Here is a 17,778-nt window from a genome sequence, read left to right as displayed (position 1 = left end):
TAGCCCTGAAACCTAAAAATACCCCTGTACCCCAAAACCCATACCTAACCCTGAAACCTAAAAATACCCCTGTACCCCAAAACCCAAACCTAACCCTGAAACCTAAAAATACCCCTGTACCCCAAAACCCAAACTTTACCCTGAAACCTAAAAATACCCCTGTACCCCAAAACCCATACCTAGCCCTGAAACCTAAAAATACCTTTGTACCCCATAATCCAAAATTAAATATATACTATTACTTAAATTAATTTATTTAATTTACATTTAAAAAAAATTATTAAAAAAAATAACATACTTACCAATACTTACGTTGTAATGGCATGCGTTGTAATAGCATCTGCTATGTAATGTCATGCGTTGTAAAGGCATGCGTTGTAACGGATCCTGCGTTGTAATGGTGTGCGTTGTAACGGTGTGCGTTGTAATAGTTGCGTTGTAAGGGTTGTTTCCCGTGTCCACCACACATTCTCAAAAGGCTTCTGTGTCCAGCACACAGTCTCCAAAGGCTTGTGTCCAACACACACTCTCCAACGGCTTGTGTCCACATCACACACTCTCCAAAGGCGTGTGTGTCCACCACACAATCTCCAAAGGCTTGTGTCCACCACTCACTCTCAAAAGGCTTATGTCCACAACACACACTCTCCAAAGGCTTCTGTCCACCACACTTTCTCAAAAGGCCTGTGTGTCCACCACACACTCCCCCAATGCGTGTGTGTCCACCACACACTCTCCAAAGGCTTGTATGTCCACCACACACTCTCAAAAGGCTTGTGTGCACAACACACACTCTCCAAAGGCTTGTGTGTCCACCACACACTCTCCAAAGGCTTGTGTCCACTACACATTCTCAAAAGGCCTGTGTGTCCACCACACACTCCCCCAATGCGTGTGTGTCCACCACACACTCTCCAAAGGCTTGTGTGTCCACCACACACTCTCCAAAGGCTTGTGTGTCCACCACACACTCTCCAAAGGCTTGTGTGTCCACCACACACTCTCAAAAGGCTTGTGCCCACAACACACACTCTCCAAAGGCGTGTGTCCACCACACATTCTGAAAAGGCTTGTGTGTCCAGCACACACTCTCCAAAGGCTTGTGTCCACCACACACTCTCCAAAGGCTTGTGTCCACATCACACACTCTCCAACGGTGTGTGTGTCCACCACACACTCTCCAAAGGCTTGTGTCCACCACACACTCTCAAAAGGCTTGTGTCCACAACACACACTCTCCAAAGGCTTGTGTCCACCACACATTCTCAAAAGGCTTGTGTGTCCAGCACACACTCTCCAAAGGCTTGTGTCCACCACACCCTCTCCAAAGGCTTGTGTCCACATCACACAATTTCCAAAGGCTTGTGTGTCCACCACACACTCTCCAAAGGCTTGTGTGTCCACCACACACTCTCCAAAGGCTTGTGTGTCCACCACACACTCTCCAAATGCTTGTGTATCCACCACCCACTCTCCAAAGGTGTGTGTGTCCTCCACACACTCTCCGAAGGCGTGTGTCCACCAGACACTCCCCAAAGGCCTGTGTGTCCACCACACACTCTCCAAAGGCGTGTGTGTCAACCAAACACTCTCCAAAGGCGTGTGTGTCCACCAAACACTCTCCAAAGGCTTGTGTGTCCACCAAACACTCCCCAAAGGCTGCATGAACCTGTGGAGAGCAAGGGTTAAACCCTTGGGCCCATGCACACATCCCTCAGAAGGGGCAACAGAGGGGCCTGTCAGTGGGTACCCGAATGGGCCCATATCACAGAGGGACAGTGAAGCCACTGTTTAAGGGTGACCAGCAGGGGACCCGTTTAGGTATTCTGGGGGGCATGCACACATACATTATCTTGCTGTACACACCTCCCTCAAAGATGGCACTGCTGGGACTGTTGTCAGAAGGTAGAACTGCAGAATGTCTGGTTCATTTTCGATTAAGAAGTAAATGTCTAAAAACACATCCTAGAAGAGAGAGGCTGAGCTTTGCATGTGGAAATAGATGTGCAGCAGCAGCAGGTCCCTTTCACTGTTGATGTCTTGAGGTTATTTATTAATATTTCATCTCCCTATCAAGTAATCTCTGCAGGTTAGTGACTTCAGCTGGTGGTGGCCCTAAATACTAGGTACCCTGTTTGATTATGTGTTTGGTGCTAGTAATTAGGATTTTCTCCAGGCCTGTTTAAATTTAAGTTCAAAGTCGTATTGCAGGTAAAAGCAGTGCTTCCTAATGTGAGAAGAAAGATTAACTGGTTTGTCGCTTGTCTTTGAAAAAAGGTTTCCTAGGCTTGGGCAAACATTTTATTACACTGGCATAATTTACATATTTCTAGGAATTTCACATTACACTAAATTCCCAAATTTACACCATCATTCTAAGTTAAGTAATTACATGCATTTTGGGTAAACGAATTACCACAAATTCACGGGAACAAAAAAACACGAGCAGCTGTTCACTATTTTTTTTACAGATCTGCGTTCTTATGTCAAAAATTTACATGAGGGTGCATTTCGTGCTAAAATGTATCACTAAATGATGGATTTTCATTTTGCATAACTGCATGTGATTTCAGAATGTTGCCAAAGTTTTGCATTTGTACGGAAAAGCAAATTGCATAAATTTCGTACAGCTGGGTTGGGGGAGGTCCTCTTTCAAAAATGTATAGAATTATTCAATAATTCGTTCATTTATGTTTTAAGATGTTGAATCACAAATGAATGCTTGTTGGCCGTACTCTACCCAAGCCTCTCTTTCATTAAAATCAGCACAGCAGAATATTGCTGCTTTCTCACTATAGACACATCCATACAAATTAATAAAAAACTCATGTCACCGACACAGATGCAGTAGTACGTGCAAGACAGAGCGTGACACATACACCCAAAAAATGTCAGATATACCTTATATTCATTCAGCTATCACTAGGCTGGCAAAAGTAGTTACTACCAAGACGCACCACAGGCAGACATCCAAATGAACACATATCACAAGCACCAACACCACTCAACAGTGCCACAGCCAGTAATAGCTGGTAAGGGCCAAGCAAGAGGATACATTGGGTAGAGACTTCTTGCAGACCTCCCCAACAACAAAATCACCGATGACCAACCCACTCACATGAAACTGATACCCAACCAGAGACGAGAACACAATGCCAAGAATATAGGGTCACAGAAGCAGTGGCGTAGCAAGGTCAGGTGGTACCCGGTGTGGAACATTTCTGGTCATTAGACAAAATGGCAAAAATATGTGTTTAAAACACAAATTTTTTATCCATTTGTCACCCCCCTCAGTGATGACACCTGGGGCGGCCCGCACCAACCGTACCCCCCTAGCTACGCCACTGCACAGAAGGACTCAGACCTGCAAAGAGAACCACCTAATCGTGTTAAATCATCCGCAGACTGCTCTATCAGGGGACCCTGATTGCAGACTGTGTGCCACACAATTGCACATAACACAATACCTATAGGCTGTAGGCCTGATTCACAAAGGTACTTACATGTAGGTTAGTTTGCACTCATAGCAGACTCCGCCATAAATGTGGAGACTCCGCCACATGTGCGGAGGCTCTGTCACTAGTGCGGAGATTCTGCCCTGAGTGCAGAGACTCTGCCATGTTGCAGAGATTCCACCCCGAGTGCGGAGAATCTGCCACAAGTGTGGAGGCTCCGCAACAAATGCAGAGACTCTGCTAAGAGTGTGGAGACTCCACCACATGTGCGGAGATTCTGTCCCAAGTGCGGAGACTCAGCCACTAGTGCGGAGATTCCGCCCTGAGTGCAGAGACTCTGCCATGTTGCAGAGATTCCACCCCGAGTGCGGAGAATCTGCCACAAGAGTGGAGGCTCCGCAACAAATGCAGAGACTCTGCTAAGAGTCTGGAGACTCTACCACATGTGCGGAGATTCTGTCCCGAGTGCGGAGACTCCGCCACTAGTGTGGAGATTCCACCCTGATTGCGGAGACTCCACCACGTTGCAGAGATTCCACCCCGAGTGCAGAGACTCTGCCACACGTGTGTAGACTCCGTAACGAGGGCGGAGACTCTGCTAAGAGTGTGGAGACTCCACCACATGTGCGGAGATTCTGTCCCGAGTGCGGAGACTCCGCCACTAGTGTGGAGATTCCACCCTGATTGCGGAGACTCCACCACTTTGCAGAGATTCCACCCCGAGTGCAGAGACTCTGCCACACGTGTGTAGACTCCGTAACGAGGGCGGAGACTCTGCTAAGAGTGTGGAGACTCCACCACATGTGCGGAGATTCTGTCGCGAGTGCGGAGACTCCGCCACTAGTGTGGAGATTCAGCCCTGAGTGCGGAAACTCTGCCATGAGTGTGGAGACTCCCAATCGATACTTGACCACATGTAAGTACCTTTGAGAATCGTGTACTAAGTTCTCAGAATCAACCAATATCTTCAGTTGCCTCTAAAAAAGATGTTTGTACTGTTTTCGGAGACCAATTGGAATGCTATTCCATAAGGAGGAGGGCTATGCTGCAAAGGCATAACCCCCATTCATGCTTTTTTAAATGTGTGCATGTTAGTAGGGTTTCAGCTGGGGCACACAGGGCCCCGGAGGCACACAGCGTTCAAATCTTAGTACAACATTTTTTTGTAAAAGGTAAGCTCAACATTATGTAACAATCGGGAGAGCTTCAAGGACTGTCAAGTGAATGTGAATTTATTTTTAGAACACTTGCCTACTGTGACCCACGAAAGCCATGTTTTCTTGGCAATACTAAACCAGTAAACGGAAGTCTCCATTGCTAATCCGAGTGAGGTGACATCAATGGCCAATGGCCTGCAGTGAGAGGGAGAGAGAGAGACAGAGACTAAGAAAGGAGGAGAGAAAGAGAGAGGGGGAGAGAAAGAGAGAGGGGGAGAGAAAGAGAGAGGGGGAGAGAAAGAGAGAGGGGGAGAGAAAGAGAGAGGGGGAGAGAAAGAGAGAGAGGGAGACAAAGAGCGGAGGAGAGAAAAAGAGAGAGAGAGACAACGAGAGAGACAGAGAGAGAGAGACAAAGAGAGGAGCAGAGAAAGCGAGAGAGGGAGAGAAAGAGAGAGGGGGAGAGAAAGAGAGAGGGGAAGAGAAAGAGAGAGAGGGAGACAAAGAGCGGAGGAGAGAAAAAGAGAGAGAGAGACAACGAGAGAGACAGAGAGAGAGACAAAGAGAGGGGAGCGAAAGACAGAGGGGAAGAGAAAGAGAGAGAGTGAGACAAAGAAAGGAGGAGAGAAGGAGAGAGAGAGAGAGACAAAGAGAGAAGCAGAGAAAGCGAGAGAGGGAGAGAAGGGGAGACAAATGGAGAGAGAGGGAGCGAGAAACAAAGAGAGGGAAAGAGAGAGAGATAGTGTGTGTGTGTGTGTGTGTGTGTGTGTGTGTGTGTGCGCGCGCGCACGTGTCTCGGACACACAAAACACAGTCTCCCATGGTGTAGTGTTTAGAAAACTGCTGCAACTGTAGAAACCTATTCATATATTGATATTTCTGCTCACCGGATCACCTGCTTCTCTTTGTTACAATATTAAATCTTTTCAGACCAATAACCTATTTTTAGAAACATCTGTATTAGGTTATAAATGTGTCCTTCATCTCGCCTCACTTTGCCTGACTCCTTGACTGATGCTGGGAGATCTCCCTTGCTCCATTTTTCTGTGATTGACAACTCTTTTTAATCAACACATTTTTAGATTCAACTGAAACTAGAAACATGAGTTGTCTTACACAGTTTCATGCCCCAGTGTATGGTGGTTCAGTTTTCTAATGCATCCACTCCTGAGATCCGTGTTTGCCCTCTGGCCTCAGATTTGAATACTGGCAGGTCCCCTCAGCCTTTCATCCTTCTGAGGTGTCAAAATGAATACCAATGGTTAATAATAAGCATCTGTTATTCAGTTCCAACACGTTCCATAGGATGAATGTGTGCTTTACACAGTATATTTTTAAAAACTAAAGAAGGACAACATGACCTTTGGATCTGTTGATGGCTGTAGCCTTCGCTGCAGCTGCATTTTTCAACCATTGTAGACATGTCTGAGAATATTTTGCGAGAGGCTCAGGCACAAGCGGATGAAATAAAGCCTGAAGCAGATGATAGAACCTGCAAAAAGCACATGTTCCAATTTGGCACAACACATAACTTATTCTGATTTAAAGAGGATTGGTGTCCGTTAGGGATTTTCACTCCTGAGGATTGTCTTCTATTTTATTGTACTGCAGCACCTGTTTAGTGCTTCATATTCCTTATGAGGCTGTGAAGTGCTCCAAATGCAATCATTTTCTGGGCACTTTGTCTAGGTTGGATGCGGTATGTATAGGGCTACTGGAATTATGTGGCAGAGGAGGGTCAAATTATGTTGCAGGTTTCAGTAAATTATGTTGCAAGAAGAGGCAAATTATTTGGCATGATGGGCCCTTTTTAGGTCTCGGCTAGCGTAGGCTGCGCCAATGCGCAGTCTCGCTGGCGAGCTTTAATGACTCTGAGTAGCAAGGTTAAGCCACGCCCTTCTTCTCCATTGGCTGGCCTCCTAAACGGCGGCCAGCCATTGGAGAAGAGGTCTCAGTGACGTTCTCTTTTCACTCTAAGCCCTGTCTTTTTCGGATTGGGGGACGTGTTTTTGACATTCTTTCTAGCTAGTGACGTTCTCAGTCAAAAACACGCCCCCCAAGTCTGAAAAGACCGGGGCTTACAGACAGTGTGAGCACAAGCAGCTTTTCTATGGGGCGTGTTTTTCTATGGGGCGTGTATTTGACTGTTGTTTGTTGCCCCATCCTTTTGAGATTGGGGGCGTGTTTTAGACATTCTTGTATGGGACTAAGCATGAGCGGATTTTGCGTATTGGCAATCCGCGTATTTGCGTATTTGCGTATTTGCGTATTTCGAAAATACGCAAAATCCACGGATCCTAGCGTATTTATTTTTTTTGTGTTCGCACGGGTTTCTGCAAGTTCGCGAGGGTTTTATTGTATAAAACGCTCGCGAACGTGCAGAAACCCGTGCGAACACAATGTGCCTGGGTATTGCGCTTGAGAAAGTCAAGGATGCAAAGTCTATCCAGCATCACAGCTGATTTTCGACGGTAGGTTTGGGAAGAAGGCACATCTGCCCAGCCTTGACAACGCTTACGATTGTTTTTGGGCTGATGAATGAGTCACTGAATTTAAGCTTCAACTAGGGCACATGCTTTATTGATATCTGTAAGTGCTTCCTGTTGAGGTTTAATTTTTGTGCCAGGACCATCGTGCCAGAATGAACCCTGCCCTTCATATTTATTCAAGAAGACGCCACCGTTTTGTGCCATACCTCTACTTAACTGGAGTACTTTCTACTGGATAATCAGTAAGTGCTACCTCGTTGGGTAAATGTATAGTGCTTTTACTATACTACAGCTTCCTAAAGTGCCAGAGAGTTGTCTACAGCGACCATGTGTGTGTTACTATGCAATCGCCCCGAAGGGCGCAGGGGTCCCTTGGGTGAGCTGCTGCTGTAATTTACAATGGCGCCAGCAAGCTGCCAGCGCCGTTGTAAAATAGTTACAAAGTTACATTGCACAGGAAGCACTTAGATAAAATAAAGCAGCACCTGCTTCGTTTTATCTAGTGGTTCCTGTGCAAGCTAACTTTGTAACTATTTTACAACGGCGCTGGCAGCTTGCTGGAGCCATTGTAAATTGTGGGGGTTCAACTTTTGAAACCGTTACGTCCGCGCGGATTTTTTTTTCGGATTTTGTGGGAAATCCGTAAAATACGCGGATTGCGGATTTCCCAAAAATCCGAAAAATCCGTGGGCGTAACGGATTTACCGCTCACACTTATATGGGACGTGTTTTTCTATGGGCAAGGTTGTAAGCTCTCTGTGACGCAGCTCGTGCTTGGAGTCTCCCGGGCTCAGTGGGTGTAGTCCTGGACGCGGCAGCGCCCCCGGGGGGCTCCGTGGCTGGCCGCCACTGCGCCTCCGCGGCTTCGAGGCTGTGCTGGGCATGGGCGGGCGCCTCTCATCGTAAGTTCCCGCTGCTGCTGCTGCCTCCTCCGGATGCCACATGCCGCTGGCAGGGGAACATAGGCTAATGGTGCCAGTGACAGTCCGGATCCATGCCCCTTCTCTTCAAATCCCCTGTGCTCCTCTTCCTCCCCCTTGATCCCTCTCCCCTGACTGCTGACGAGGTGCTTCACTCCCAACGTCTCTCCCGGAGATCAAAAGAGTCCTCAAAATGCTGCAACTTTCCACCTCAGTGCTGCACACATCAGAGCCTTTTTTCCTCTTTTTTTGGTGTTGTTTTCCCTTCTTTTTTCGCCGTTGCAAAAAAAAAAACGAGGTTGATCCGAGCCTTCTTCCTCCTCCCTTCACTCAGTCACTGCTCCTCCGCCTCCTAGTCACAGATCAAACAGTCTGCTGGGCACAGCCATTTCTGCTTCCCCTTTGCCCCCCCCAACCGAGCCTGTGACGTCTTCAGATCTGCACGCAGATCTGTCTGGTCTTCAGGGTTTTCTTACGTTCTGTTCACCTTGCTAGATCGTGACAAAAAAAACCAACACAAAAAATAAAAATAAACGAGCGAGGAGAGTAACGATAAAAAAAAGCCACTCTCTGTTTGTGTCTATTTTCCGTTCCGTAAGCCTTAAATGTTCCCTTCTGCCAGCAGGAGGCTGATGAAGGTAAAATACCCCCTTCTTACATTCTTGGGAGCAGGTTATTACCGGAGGGGCTGAAAGTGTCGCTGAGGCGGGTGGAGCAGCTTGATGGGTTTCTCTACCCTTCACTGAGCCGCGAAAAGCTGTGGGTCGGCATGCTCAGTGTCCCAGAGGTCTCGCCGGCAGATAGGCCTCGAAAGCCGCGTCCTCCATTTCCCACGCGCCATTGCGAGCAGGCCTGTGATGCTACGGGCGCGTGGGAAGGGTCTGGTTTACTCCGGGGTACAAGTGGGGTTGAAGGTAGCAGAAGAGGCACGCGGAAAGGCCGTGTCCTCGCCCCGTCAATTGGCCGTTAAATACAATGCAGTGAGAGGCAAGTGAGTGTTTTGTCTTTGAAGGTGCGATCTGCTCTCTTGGTTTATTTCACAATGCCCGATCCTTGTCATAAGGCGGAAGAGCCGGCGGCACAGACCTGTGTCCCTGTTCGCCCGCTGCTGGGATTAGCACTAATATGCCCTGTGATCATCAGACATGCTGATGAGCCCTGTTTAGTGCGAATACTTCCTTTGTTTACTCGGGCACGTTTATTTACTACCTGTACATATTGTTCTCTTGAAACATCCCTAACTACAAAGTAATACAAATGGCAAATAACGATCAACTTGCGTGTTTTAGACGTTTGCGTGAAACTTACCTTCCGCGTTCTCAACTTGTAAGAAATCTGAGCCTTCTGTTTGTGGGAATACTATCGCATTGTCTTTATAAAAAGTTACCCCGAGTCTAGTGCCTTACCCACTTCTATCTGGTCACACACAATTCCCCCAGAGTCTTTTCTACATTTCATTCCTATAAACACGTGTAACATGGCGGCAGTTAGTCTAAATGTGTATGAAGTAAATGCAGCCCTCGATTTAGGTGACCTGGCTATTTCACTTGCATTTTTTAAACATTTTCTGTGTATTTCGGTGGAAGGTTAACACTAGCCTGCATTGCGACTTAGTTCTTGGCAACAACCCAAACTGATGGATTGTTGTGGTCCTCTATTAGAAAGGTAATGGCTTTAATAGGTGACTTTCTCTTCAAAAGAAGGTAGAGGTAATTACAGACCAAAAAACACGTTTGTGTACTGTAAGGCTTATTAGGCTTAAAGCGTTATATTGTTAACCTGGCTTCCTAATTTGAACTAAAATCTGTGTCGGGAGATATACTTGGCTTTTGGAGACCACAAACTAACCGAATCGTCATTTTTTTCCCTTTGTGGCTCACGTACATCTTAATAAAAAAATAAATGTCATCTTCAATAAATATCCACTCTTGCTTGTATTCTGCCCAAGGTGCATCCTTGCTTTGTCAGTGAGTGGGGTGGCTTTGTGTGTGGCTCTATGTGTGTGTGCCTCTGTGTGTGTGAGTGTGTGTGTGGCTCTGTGTGTGTGTGTGGCTCTGTGTGTGTGTGTGGCTCTGTGTGTGTGTGTGTGGCTCTGTGTGTGCAATAGGTCTCGCATTTGCAAGAGATTAAGCTATTAGCATTGTAAATGACAATGCCATGTATTTATCTGTTTTCAAAACCAACCATAAATAAAAATGTTGTCATTAACAATGCCAATAGCTCTAACTTTTGCAAAGGCGAGACCGTTGCATTGTAAATGCTTGTTGGGATAGTCTTATTTAATAATTTTTTCCTTTTTAGGTCTCCCATGAGCCAGCGCATGCGCTACTCTGGCGAGACTTTTAGTAAGTGGGCTTCAAAAAGCTGACCACACGCTTTTTGTGTGGTCTAAAGCGTGTGGTTACACATACGGTTACTCGCACAGGTGCCATCTGGCTTTCCTCTCTCATCATGGCTGTGTGATTCCTAGGCTCCTCCACCCCATTGTCTCTGCTTTCAGTCCCCCTCGGTCACAGAGGGGGGGTTGTGCTGCTGTTTGAGGTATTTATATCGCGCACCACTCGCAGACTTGTCTAAACCCGCTCTCTGTTCTGTTCGGCCACCTCTTGTATCCCCCTCCTGCCCATCTATCGGATCACGTTTCACCTACCAGCCTCTTGTACCCCTCTCCCGGCCTCTTTTCAAAGCCCTGCTCCTCTCGCTTCTGCTCCTGTCTGTCCTGTTCTATTTTCGCGCTATAAACAGCCGTCACCCTTCGATGAACAGGGCACCAACACTGTCTCCCTTACCTCCGTCTCATCGCGGCCATCTATGTTCTCCCCTCCCCACGTACAAAGCGGTAACTGAAACAGTTTCTTTTAATACCACAAATGACTCCAAACGACTCCAAACCAGTTAGCAGTAATCCGCACTTAGATACGCGATATGCCACAACTACAACGGTTTCGCTGCACAAGTGCACAGCTAGAGTTTTTCAAATTGAATGGCAGCTAAAGCAGGTACACCAATGGTCATACTGCTTGATATCATAGGTTTCATGCGTAAAAACAACACGCCCAGACTTCAGCGCACCACGCATGTGTAGTGTGGTGGCTGTTTTCCCAATTTAAGAAGATAAGTAGCCATGTTCAGGTCAGGCAGCTAACGTTACGGCAGGTAGTATTGTGTTCTTCGGTTTTGACTTGCTCTTAAACTTTTTTTTCTTAGTTTTATATAGCACTGTGCTGCATAATTTGATTCTCCCCCTGTCGTATAATTCCTATAGCCTGCTTATATACAGCCTTTCCGGCAGTTTCAGCAGTGTGGTGCAGGACTGTATGGGCAAGGAATCAGTGCTGTTCCCTTAACCAATGATACCGGGGTGGCAGCTTGTACCAAATTTAACTTTCATGACTTTGCTTTGTCCATATATTGGTGAGCTGAGGCACATGTGCGAATGTTATGAATGAAGCAACTACTGTGATGAAGCTTGCACATTTTTGCTCACCCTGTTTGTGTGATAGCAGCTTGCACAGCCGCTGCCTGTGTTGATTGTCCAAGGGATGCTTTCTTTGCTGTTCCTGTTCTGGAGAGTAGAGCTTTCAATGGTGCACAATAAGATTTACATGCTGTGTATCAGATACACATACACAAATACTGCATGTTTCAGCTGTGAGTGTTAAATATGTCCAACTGCTTCCAGTGCATTCATTGTTTTGATTGGAAATGGAGCTTGTACTGCTGCTGTCTTTTGCCCTAAATGCCCTAGGGATGAAAGCTTGCACTGCGGTTGAATGCACTGCACCTGTGAGGGGAAGCCTGCACTGGTGATGCTCACCATGTCCTTCTTCTGTGTCTATGGAAAGTTTGCAGTGTTTGCTGTTTTATTTTTGCAATTTTATATAGCGCAAACTCGACCGCTTTACATGAGCACCAGTGCATCACAGACGTACACATTAATTTTTAGGAATGGGGAGATTAAGTGATTTGCCCAGAATCACAGGGTGCTTGAGCCTCCCGCCAGACTCAAACACGGTTCCCCACCTCCAAAGTCGGCCGCTCTAGCCATTAAGCCACATGGATATTTTGTGTGTGCGAGGAACTTTTGTGGCTAGGGCGTCTACTGCACCCTTTAGGTACATGAAGGGAGCTTGAATGCCTGTTTGCATGTGAAGGAAATTTGCAATGTTGTCGGCTTCACACCTGTCCTGTGCCCAAAGAAGCTTGTATTATGTGCCCCAAAGATTAAAGACGCTTGCAATGCTTCTGCCTGTGATGTACCTGATGTGTGAATGTGAGACACTTTTGCTGCTGTTATTTAAGATGGACCGGTTCCTTGTGCGAGGGAAGCTTGTACCGTTGATATCTATGTGGTGCTTGTGTTCTGTGCAGGATAGTTGGAATACGAGTGCCTGCACTATACTTGATATGTCTATGAAGGAAGCCTGTACTGCCCATGTCCATGCTTCGCTTGTCCTCTGTGCGAGGGAAGCTTTCACTGTTGCTGTTTGTGCTGTATGTGCTAGGTGTGTCAAAAACAGAGTATATTGCTGTCAATTGTACCTGTTTGTGAGTGAGGCATGCCTCAGCTCTAAATGTGTGTGTGTGTAAATGAAGCTTGCAGTGCGGCTGCCTTTAATGTACCCACTTGGCACCAGGGAAAGTTGCATGACTCTAATTTTTATGGTACACGTTCTTTGCAGCTGACATATTTACTGTATGTGCTACTTTGTCATAAGTGGAAACTATCAATACATTAAATTCTGATCTCTACCCAGCAATAACATTGATCACTAGAGTTATCTTGACATTTGTATTGCTGCCTGAAAACTGCTGGACAGACAAGAAGGAGTAGTTTCTGTCCTGTAACTCCAGTTCTGTAGTAGGGGTATCTCTGTTATAGTCATAATCTAGTGAATAGTCCCGCCCATGTGCGTGGACCCCGGAGCAATCAAAAATAATCTCTTACAGTGTCAAAAAATGCAGAAAATGCATAGACACTTAAGAGAGAATTTAAAGACAGATAATGCAGCCAAAAAAGGCTACACTGTCCAGTACTTCAACTAGAAATTCCACCATAAAATCCACAAAACAGCAAAGCCTGTACAGATTTCCCTTGCTTAACAGCAAAATCCCTCAGGAATGATAGAGAGAAGAACCTGGACAGACAAGCCCCATAGGCTGCCATTATGTGGCTTAATTAGGATACTGTGCCTTTAAGGAACCTTCCAGAACCTTCTCTCAGTATCCCAGAATGCATAGCAGGTCCAACTTAGCCTCAGTTCTTTTCGAGGGCGTAGGAAACGCCAGACCTGTAGCATTATGATCATGAACAACACTCCACCGGGGAGGCGGGAGGGCGCTTATGACTATAACAGAGATACCCCTACTACAGAACTGGAGTTACAGGACAGAAACTACTCCTTCTGTAGTAGGGGATCTCTGTGTATAGTCATAATCTAGTGAATAGAATGGCAAGCCCATCCCCACACCAAGCGGCGGTGGAGAGTAAAATAACGCCACTACTGTGCGAACAGATTCCGCAGCGAAGCCTGCCCAACCTGAGCGTCTGTCCTGGCATCAGAATCCAGGCAGTAATGCTTAGCAAAGGTATGGACCGACTTCCAAGTGGCCGCCCTGCAGATCTCTGCAATGGGAACATTACGGAGCATAGCTGTCGTAGCAGCCTTGCCCCTGGTGGAATGAGCCTTAGGTTTGCCCCCTAAGGTCTTATTAGCTTTGCAGTAACACAACTGAATGCAGGACACAATCCACCTAGAGATGGACTGTTTAGAGGTAGCAAGACCCGTCCTGACTGAACCATAATTGATGAACAATTGGTCTGACCTACGAACATCTTTAGTCTTATCAAGATAAAACTTCAGCACCCTCCGCACATCCAGGGAATGTAAAGACCTTTCCGCCGGAGACGAAGGATTCTGAAAGAACGTAGGCAAAGTGATAGTCTGATTGATATGAAAATCAGAAACAACCTTGGGAAGAAACTTAGGGTGAGTACGCATAACAACTTTAGCATTATGAAATACAGTATAAGGTTCCTGGCAACACAATGCCTGAATCTCACTCACCCTGCGGGCCGATGTAATGGCCACTAGGAACGCCGCCTTCCAGGACAGGTGCTGCAACGAAGCCTTATGAATGGGTTCAAAAGGCTCCTTCATCAATCTGGACAGCACCACATTCAAGTCCCATGAAGGCGAAGGAAGCCTGACAGGAGGGAACACTTTCTTCAAGCCTTCCAAAAAATCTTTGATCACAGGGATCTGGAAAAAGGAAGTCTGTGAAGGGCCTTTCCTGTAGGCAGTCAAAGCAGCCAGATGAACCTTAATGGAATGGACATTAAGGCCCGACTGCGCCAGATGAAGCAGATATGGAAGGATGACATCTTCCTTGCATGACGTAGGGTCATAGTTCTTAGACTTGCACCAGATGCAAAACCTCTTCCACTTGTAAGCATAGGAAGTCCTAGTGGAAGGTCGCTTAGCCTCCTTCAGTATGCCCATACAATCCTCTGGGAGATTCAGATGGCCATATTGCACTATTTCAGGAGCCATGCCGCCAAACTCAAAGACGAGAGGTTGGGGTGCACCATCCGCCCCCCGAACTTCGTGAGAAGGTCCGGCCTGCACGGCAGCTTCATGTGAGGAAGGAGAGAACGGTGAAGCAGGTCCGTGAACCACCACTGTCTGGGCCATTCCGGGGCAATCAGAATCATTCTCGCCCTGGACTGGGACAGCTTGATGAGAACCGCCGGAATCAGGGGAATTGGTGGAAAAGCGTACAGAAAGCTGTTCGACCAGTTGATCCATAACGCGTTCCCCAGCGTCCCTGGTTGGTAGTACCTGGAGGCGAAGCCTCGGCATTTGCTGTTTTCGGCGGTGGCAAACAGATCTACGTCTGGAGTTCCCCACCTTGCGAAGACTTCTCCTAGTACTTCGTCGTTTATGACCCATTCGTGGTTTTCCTGCACGATTCTGCTCAGTTCGTCTGCCTGAACATTCTGCACACCTGGCAGATGGGTGGCCGTTATCGACAGTCCTCGAGCCAGAAGCCAGTGCCAGATCGCCTGCGCCTCCTGCGACAGAGTGCGCGATCTCGAGCCCCCCTGCTTGTTGAGGTAATACATCGTTGTCGTGTTGTCCGTCTGAACAAGCAGAGAGTTGGTCTGAAAGGACGGATGAAAGGCCTTCAGTGCCAAGTGAACAGCTCTCAGTTCCAGGAAATTGATGTGGTACGTGGACTCCGTCGGGGACCACGTCCCTTGAATTTGCAGGTCTCCGGAATGCGCCCCCCAACCTTGGAGAGACGCATCCGTCACGATGGTCTGTGTGGGAATGTCCTTGTGGAAGGGAACGCCTCTGAGGAGATTCTCCTTCGAGCACCACCACTTCAGAGACTGAAGAGCATGTAGAGACAGTCGTATCCTGTCGTCCCAAGAACCTCTCCTCTGGTCCCACTGATCCTCCAAGCACTCCTGCAGAGGTCGCATCTGTAGCCGTGCGTGAGGAGTGAGAAAGATGCAAGAGGCCATCGATCCCAGTAGAGAAGACACTGTCCTCACAGTCGTAGACGGAGTTTTCATGAGAGCCTGAGCCTTCCGAACGAGTGATAAACGTCGCTCTTCCGAAGGAGACACGCTTGCTGACAGCGTATTGATGGAGGCCCCCAAGTACTGGATGCACTGCACCGGAATCGGGACCGACTTGGACATGTTGATGTGCAACCCCAGCTTGTTCAAGAGAACGCACGTCTTCTGGAAGTGTGCTCGAGCTTCCGAGAAGGAGGAGGCTTTGATCAACCAATCGTCCAGGTACGGGTAGACAAACACCTTGTTCTTCCTCAGGTGTGCCGCTACCACTGCCATACATTTTGAGAATGTCCTGGGTGCAGACTTCAGTCCGAAGGGTAGCACCGTGTACTGATAGTGATTGGTGCCGACTTGAAAGCGCAGAAATTTTCTGTGTTTGCATGCAATGGGCACGTGGAAGTATGCGTCCTGTAGATCTATGGCACACATCCAGTCTCCCCGTTGCAGCTGAGGGTAGATCTGATGCAACGACAGCATGCGAAACTTTTCTCTGCGAATCCACTTGTTTGCCTGCCGCAAATCCAGAATGGGCCTGAACTCGTTTTTGTCCTTCTTGCGGACAAGAAAGAACCGAGAGTACAGACCTCTTCCTCTTTGAGACAGAGGTACGTCTTCGATCGCCCTTTTCCTTAGCAGAACGTCCGCCTCCGTCTGAAGCTCGAGCAGTTGATACTGCGAGCTGACGGGAGGAATCGATGGAGGAGGGCTGGTGAAACGTAGACTGTATCCATTGCAAACAATATTCAGCACCCACTTGTCCTGAGTAATTTTTCTCCACTCTGCCAGAAAAAATTGAACGCTTCCCCCCACCGGAGCGGGTAACGGACGAGGGGGAAGTAACAGCTCAGGGACGGGACCCGGCCGGGCCCTTGGTCGCGGTAGAGGACTGTTGACGACCTCTACCACCCTGTCGCTTCTGGAAGGGCTGCCTGTACTGCTGCTGCTGCTGCCGCTGTTGATGTTGACCAGCAGACTGCCCCCTTCCACGACCCTGTGCCCCAAACCGACGCTGGTACTGTCGGAAGGGTTTCTTTTCCTTGGGCTTTTCCAGGCCCACTGCCGTCAGGGTCTCCGCTTCGGCCTTCATCCTGGCCATCTCATCATCCGCGTGCTTCCCGAAGAGGGTATCTCCGGAAAACGGGAGATTCGCCACGCGTTGCTGTGCCTCCGGTTTCAACGATGTCAACCTGAGCCAAGCATGGCGTCTCTGGTGAATCCCGTGGCAATATCCGTGCGCGGACAGCAACGATATGTCTGCTGCGGCGCCGATGGCCTGATTAGAGACCAACATCCCCTCCTTGACGATCTCCACAAAGTCCTCCTTGCGGTCTCGAGGGACGAGGTCTGCGAACTGCTCCATCGAGTCCCAAAGGGACCGGTCGTAACGTCCCAGCAAAGCCGAGTCACTGGCTGCCTTCATGGACGAGGCGGATGTCCCACACGCCTTGCGACCAGCAGAATCGATCCACCGGCTCTCCTTGTCCGGAGGCACCGTGGACGCAGGGGAGGTGGCATGAAGCTTCCGAGCAGCAGTCACGATGACTGAATCCGGTACCGGGTCCTTCCTCAAGAAGGCTGGGTCTGAGTCCGGAGCCCTGTATTTTTTCAGTATCCTGGAAGGTACAGATTTCACCGTTGCCGGCGTCAGGAATAGCTGTTCGGCGGGCTCAAGGAGCCCCGGCACCAGAGGTAACAGGGGGCGAGACAAGTGCCTTTTGTGTAAAGTCTCAAAGATTACCGAGGTAGAAGCCGTAGGCGCTTCAACCTCAATGCCCAACTTCGCCGCACCACGCAGGAGAACCTCCTGAAATGTGCTAATATCGTCTATCGGAGACACCCTAGTCTCCGGCGAATCGGACAGCGTGGGCGAGTAGGAACGGGTCCCAGACGGAGAACGTGACCTGGACCGACGTCTCTTGTGATGATGCCTGGATCGTGATGAAGATCCGCGGCCACTCCTCGACTTGTCCCGTCTCCCCGAGCGAGACCTCGACCTCTTGGGCCTCGGACGCTCCTTCGGCCTCCCAGGGTCAGGAGCTCCAGGCTTCTTAGGAGTCTTCTTCGGAGGCGTCGGGAACTTAGGCATCGACACCCCCCTCGGTGGGATCGGGGGTGGAGGAGCAACCGGACGCGGGTCCCGCGGAGCCGGCTTCGGAGGCGGGGTAGGGGCCT

Source organism: Lissotriton helveticus, chromosome 5_1 (genome assembly GCF_964261635.1).
Source record: "Lissotriton helveticus chromosome 5_1, aLisHel1.1, whole genome shotgun sequence".
In the NCBI taxonomy this organism is placed as follows: Eukaryota; Metazoa; Chordata; class Amphibia; order Caudata; family Salamandridae; genus Lissotriton; species Lissotriton helveticus.
The sequence above is the reverse complement of the archived record's forward strand: the minus strand, read 5'-3'. Positions refer to the sequence as shown.